Source organism: Mandrillus leucophaeus, unplaced genomic scaffold, assembly GCF_000951045.1.
Source record: "Mandrillus leucophaeus isolate KB7577 unplaced genomic scaffold, Mleu.le_1.0 Scaffold14, whole genome shotgun sequence".
NCBI classification, from domain to species: domain Eukaryota; kingdom Metazoa; phylum Chordata; class Mammalia; order Primates; family Cercopithecidae; genus Mandrillus; species Mandrillus leucophaeus.
In genome coordinates this window covers 6690898-6696897 of record NW_012101365.1, presented here as the reverse complement: position 1 = coordinate 6696897, position 6000 = coordinate 6690898, and the positions used below count along the sequence as shown (strand labels likewise).

At 43.6% G+C, this 6000-nt stretch overlaps 1 protein-coding gene across 1 annotated transcript in view; it reads left to right on the top strand.

The window, feature by feature from the left end:
• The first annotated feature begins 943 nt into the window (after positions 1-943).
• The window catches only part of C8B (complement component 8, beta polypeptide), a 51142-nt gene continuing 46085 nt past the window's right edge, over positions 944-6000 (top strand). The window contains exon 1 of the mRNA XM_011973847.1: positions 944-1181. The gene's annotated coding sequence lies outside the window, so the exon portion shown is untranslated. The remainder of the gene's footprint in view (positions 1182-6000) is intronic.

The window sequence follows — 6000 nt, the reverse complement described above, 5'->3', positions numbered from 1 at the left end:
GAGTTCTCCTTGCTGTGGTTTGCTTGTGAGATCTGGTGATCATCTTTAGAGGGTCCCTGCTCTTCTCTCTCATGCCCCATCTTTGGATTACATCATTTCCCTTCATCGAGGGTCTTAAAATCCTTTGAAGAAAGATCTTGCTCATTGTACCTGCCAATTCTTGAAGTTCATTCTAAGTCTTTTTTATGTCTTTACTGTGTTTTAGAGAAAGGGTCTCACTCTCTTTCCCAGGGTAGAGCACAGTGGCACAATCCTAGCTCACTGCAGCCTCAAACTCCAGGGCTGGAGCAATCCTTCTACCTCAGCCTCCCAAGTAGCTAGGACTACAAGTGTGTGCCACCATACCAGATGGGGTCTTGCACAGGGGTCTTGTCCAGGCTGCTCTCAAACTCTTAGTCTCAAGCAATTCTCCTGCTTTAGCCTCCCAAAGTGCTGGGATTACAGGTGTGCACCACTGTGCCCAGCCTTTCACTGTAAGTCTTAAGTCCTGATCAAAGAATTACTGCACTTGTGAGTCTGGACGGGATGTTTCCCTGTGGTTTGTCGGTACAGTGGCATACATATCTCTCATCAAAAAGTTCCACCTACCTCTGTAAGCCATATTCTCTGTCAGCATTGGCTAAAGGAAGGTACTTGCACATTCTTGGGGAGAAAGGGGCTCTTTGACTAAAACTTGTATTTTTTAAAAAGTCCTTCATTAAGCAATGCCACTTCCTGAATGTGGTAACTGGTCTTCAGAGACTGTTCCCAATGCACTACCCCACCTGTATTGTGTTGCTGTCTCCCATATTGAGTCTGGGCTGGCCCTGTGACTCATTTTAATCAGCAGAATATGATAGAAGCAAGTCTATGTTAGTTCCAGTCTACAGCCTTAAGATCTGGCAACTTCTGCATTTCTACTCTTGGGAGCCCTGAGATGTCATGTGAGAACTCTGGTTCCACTATTGGAGAGATCCTGTGGAGAAGCCTGCTAGGTGGCCACCTGAAGAGAAGGAGGCCTGAGGAGAAACACAGCCCCAGTCAGGCTGTCCCATCTAACCCTCGGCCATCAAGCTTCTGAGCCGAGTCAACAAACCTGTGAGTGGAGAAACCACTGGGAATCTTCCAGCCCCAGCAGACATCACATGGAACAGAGATGACCCTTCCTGCTTGGCCAGCCTGAATTCTTTAGCTACAGAATTGTGAGTAATGGTAACATAATTAATGTTTTCAGACACTAAGCATTCAGGTAGTTTCTTATGACTGTATCAGATAACAGAAACCCTGACACTATGTAACATCAGTAATTGCATCATAGTTCAAAAGCCTGACTAGTCAATCACTTTGCTCTTCGGCTTGGGGCTTCACAAGCACAGGGGAAGTTTCCCAGACTCCCCTTCTACAGTCACCCCACTCGTGTCGTCAAGAAAGTACATGGTTCTCTACTTAAAGTTACCCGAGTCATAATTATAGATGTGTTCAATTACTTGGGTTTATTTCCTCTATGAAACTGGAAACTCCATGAAGGTAGGGAGCCAAGAGTGATATTTACTGCTGAATCCTCCACTTAGCACAGGGTCCAGAACACAGTGGACACTGAACATATATTTTTTGAATGAATAAATGAACTTATGCAGTGTTTGAATTGGTATGAAGTTTGGGCTGGGCGCGGTGGCTCACGCCTGTAATCCTAGCACTTTGGAAGGCTGAAATGGATGGATCACCTGAGGTCAGGAGTTTGAGACCAGCCTGACTAACACAGTGAGACCTTGTCCCTACTAAAATATATATATATATAATTACATATATATATATAGTTACATATATATATGTAAATTAGCTGGGCGAGGTGGCAGGTGCCTGTAATCCCAGCTGCTTGGGAGGCTGAGGCAGGAGAATTGCTGGAACCTGGGAGGCGGAGGTTGCAGTGAACCGAGATTGCACCACTGCACTCCAGCTTGGGTGGCAGAGCGAGACTCCATATCAAAAAAAAGAGAAGAAGTTTGGAGTAGCTGGAGCATAGAGATTGAAAAATTGTTAATTTGCTAGGCTAAACAGTTTGAACTTGATCTTGTAGTGAGCAAATGAACAGATGTACAGGGTGGCCTAAATTCCACCATTTGCCACCCTTAATCCACAAAATCAATGCAACTACATAATCCATCTAGTTGTTTCAAGTCTCCCAGGGAATTAGTTTCAAGGCACATTGCCAGGTAGAATTCCATTTTTCCTCCCCACACATTTCTAGCATTCCTGGAACTATCTGGAGTAGAAAGTGAGTACCCTTTCAATTATCTGTACTTATATTTAAAAACGCTTGTGAAAATGAGTTGCTCTGAGTTGAGCTGGAGATGCTTCATTGCATATCCCAATGATGTCAATGCCTTATGGCTCATGAGGTCAGTAGAATATTCAAAGATTTTTGGGAACCAAAAAAAGGACTTAATAGAACATATGATATACTGTACCTCCAGTATTAAACATATCATGCCCACACCTGGCCCTAAATAACTAGCACCAAGTCAAATTGTACCTAAAGAGCTCTCTCTTCAGTCTGCCCACTTGTATTTGGTAAGCACATCCCAAATGATGGAGACAACATCTGCAAGGTCAGCTCTCCTCTCAGCACTCTGGTGAACGCCTCGCCTTGGAGCACATTGTTGACCTTTTGCATCCACCTGGTTATACATTGCTCATTGTCACCGTCAGTGCTGACCAACAGTCCTTAGTACACATCCTATCTGTATCAGTCCATTTTCACCTGGTTATACATTGCTCATTGTCACCGTCAGTGCTGACCAACAGTTCCTTAGTACACATCCTATCTGTATCAGTCCATTTTCACCTGGTTATACAGTGCTCATGGTCACCGTCAGTGCTGATCAACAGTTCTTAGTACACATCCTATCTGTATCAGTCCATTCTCACCTGGTTATACAGTGCTCATGGTCACTGTTAGTGCTGACCAACAGTTCTTAGTACACATCCTATCTGCATTAGTCCATTTTTACCTGGTTATACAGTGCTCATGGTCACTGTCAGTGCTGACCAACAGTTCTTAGTACACATCCTAACTGTATCAGTCCATTTTCATGCTGCTGATAAAGACATACCTGAGACTGGGCAATTTACAAAATAAAGAGGTTTAATGAACTTACAGTTCCGTGTGGCTGGGGAGGCCTCACAGTCATGGTGAAACGTGAAAGGCATAACTCACATGGTGGCAGACAAGAGAAGAGAGCTAAAACCATCAGATCTTGCGAGACTTATTTACTATCACGAGTACAGCATGGAAAAGACCTGCCTCCATCAGCCAATTACCTCCCACCGGGTCTCTCCCATAACACATGGGAATTCAAGACGAGATTTGGATGGGGACACAGCCAAACAATACCACTATCTGTTCCTGAGCTACATGGCTTACACAGTATTCTACATCTAAGCCTCTTTTGCAGCCAGAGAGAAATACTTACCTATAATTTATAAGACCATGCACAACAGAAGAAACAGGGCACCTGTGCATGTCTACAGATAAATAGATATCCTTTCTTTATATACAGAAATACACATAATAAAGGACACAGAATTTCCATATCTGTCAACACAGAGAACAAACAAAACCCTAGAATAGATAGTTAGCCTCCTCTGCTAAATAGACACTGCCCTCCTGCCACCACCACATCCATGTCATAGACATCAAACACTTAGAAAGCGATTTTCAACCTGTGACTCCTTTCTAGTGAATGCTTGCCAGTTTTGTGAGGTGGAGAATGAGGATTTGGGGAAGGAGAGTGTATTTGTTTAGGTAATGCTAGCCACTATAACAGAAAAACAGTGACATCTCAGTGGCCTAATACAATAGAAATTTCTTTCTTATTCTTGCATAGTCTAATCAGCAGAGAGTGGGGAAGATTCTGTTCCAGGCAGTCATGCAGGAACCCAGGCTGCCAGAGGTTCTACCCTCTTCAACACTAACTTTCAAGATCACCAGGGGTCTCCACATATAGCTAGCATATGAAGAAAATACAGAGTGTAGGATTACACACTGGAGGTTTATCACAGGTGAGACATAAAACAGTACACGCCACTTCTCCCGATATTCCATTAACCAGACTGCAGTCACAGGGCTAAGTATAATTGCAAGGTAAGCTGGGGCATGTAGTGTAGCTTAAGAGGAAGGGGATCTGGGCTCTGTACCTGGCAATTCTCTTTGCCACAGGAGGATCATTTTGCTGGCTGTCATTATCTATCTGTTAATTTTTTTCCTTCTTATTTTTCCAATTGGGAATAGAGTCACTTCTTTTTCTCATTCAGGTTTTATTTTCCCCAGATAGCCCTCCAATAACCTTGTTGCCCACTCAGCCAACCCACACTTCTTTCTGGGAAAATTTTGAACCACAGTGGTGATAATACCCATGCAATGGATAAGGCATTCCAATACCCATAACCACCTTCGGTGATGTAGTTATCACAGCAGTCAGCTAAGGACTTTTGAAAATCAGGTTCCCCAGGCGACAAGGAAAAATCTACAGTGGAAACAGTAGACGTCAGCATTTCCCAGACACTGATTAAGGTTCTAGAACAATAGGAGGGAGATAGATTCTGTCCTCCAGGATCCAGGGAAGGTAAGCCTGGAAGACAAAGAGCTCACCTGAAGGTGGACAAGCCCATGCTGTAATCCATGGGGCTGTGGGTGATGAAGGGAGAAATGTGTGCTGTATAGGGTGGTGTCACCTGGAACAGCTGCCAGGCTCAGCCCCGGGGACTTAATATACCTTCCTTAGTAGAGAACCATAACCTCGGTCATCATAATTCCAGCTTTGCACAGAGCTGTGCAGTGTACAAAGCCCTTCGCTGTTCACTGAGAGTGTGTTATTTTCTTCCCTCAATAACATAAGACAGGTATTAAGTTTATGCCTTCCTCTCCATCTCTACTCTCTCTTCTGCTACCACTGCCTTACTTCAGGCCTGCATCGTGTCTCAGTGGACTCTTAGGACAGCCTCCTAACAGGTCTCTCGGCTCCAATTTGCCTCCCTCTAATCCATTCTCTACACTGTAGCAAGAGTAATCTCTCAAAGAAAGCAGTCCCCTTTCTTCCCCTCCTAACACCCTTCAATAGCTTCTCTCGCAGTTTGGATAAAATCCACGTCATTAGCATGCTCATCAGGCCCTACCTGATATGGCTCCTGCCTGCCTCTCCTGTTTCATTTCTTTCCATTGCTCATGCTGAACTCTGTAGCTACAGCAACACTGAATGGCATATGGTTTCCGCAAACCCAGTGAGCTTCCTCACCTTTGGATCATAACTTTGATGACCCCTATCTCCATAATGCCACATGCCCTCCCTTTCATTTGCTAACTTCTCTTTAACCCTTAAGTATCACCTCATTCCTGAGAATGCTTTTCCAATGGCCATACACACATAATTGGCTGATGCCCGAGCTATGCTGTGCAAACTCTCTCATCGTCACACTGTACTGCTGTGATGTATTGCTGTGCCTGCCTGTCTCACTAAGCTGTGAGTTTTCATAGGGAAGGTCCATTACATACTCATCTTGATACCCAGTCACCTAGCATTGCACCTGGCATCTAGCAGGTGCTCAACAAATGACTGTTGAAGTGTTTTATCAACAAACCCGCATTTTAAACTCAGTAAACTACTGCTTAGAGGGCTTAAGGGGTTTGTCCAGGTTGTAAACTAAGTCACAGGAGAAATGAGATACCTCAGTCTTTCTGAAGCCTCAAATACTTCACACTATGTCACATGATCTTCAAAGGGAAACACATAATTATGTTGGCTGAAAAAGTTATATCTCTCAAAGAAATGTTTTGTTTTGTTTTACTTCTTTTAAATCTTAATCCTTTTAAGAATCTCAGGAAAGTTATGGATTTTTTCCCCCAGAAAAATGTATACACACATCAAATTTTTAATGCAATGTAAGAGTGTGTTAAAAGTATATTGGTCAGAATGGGGTAGGTATCGTTGCAGCAACATATAAACCACCAAATGCCAATGACAC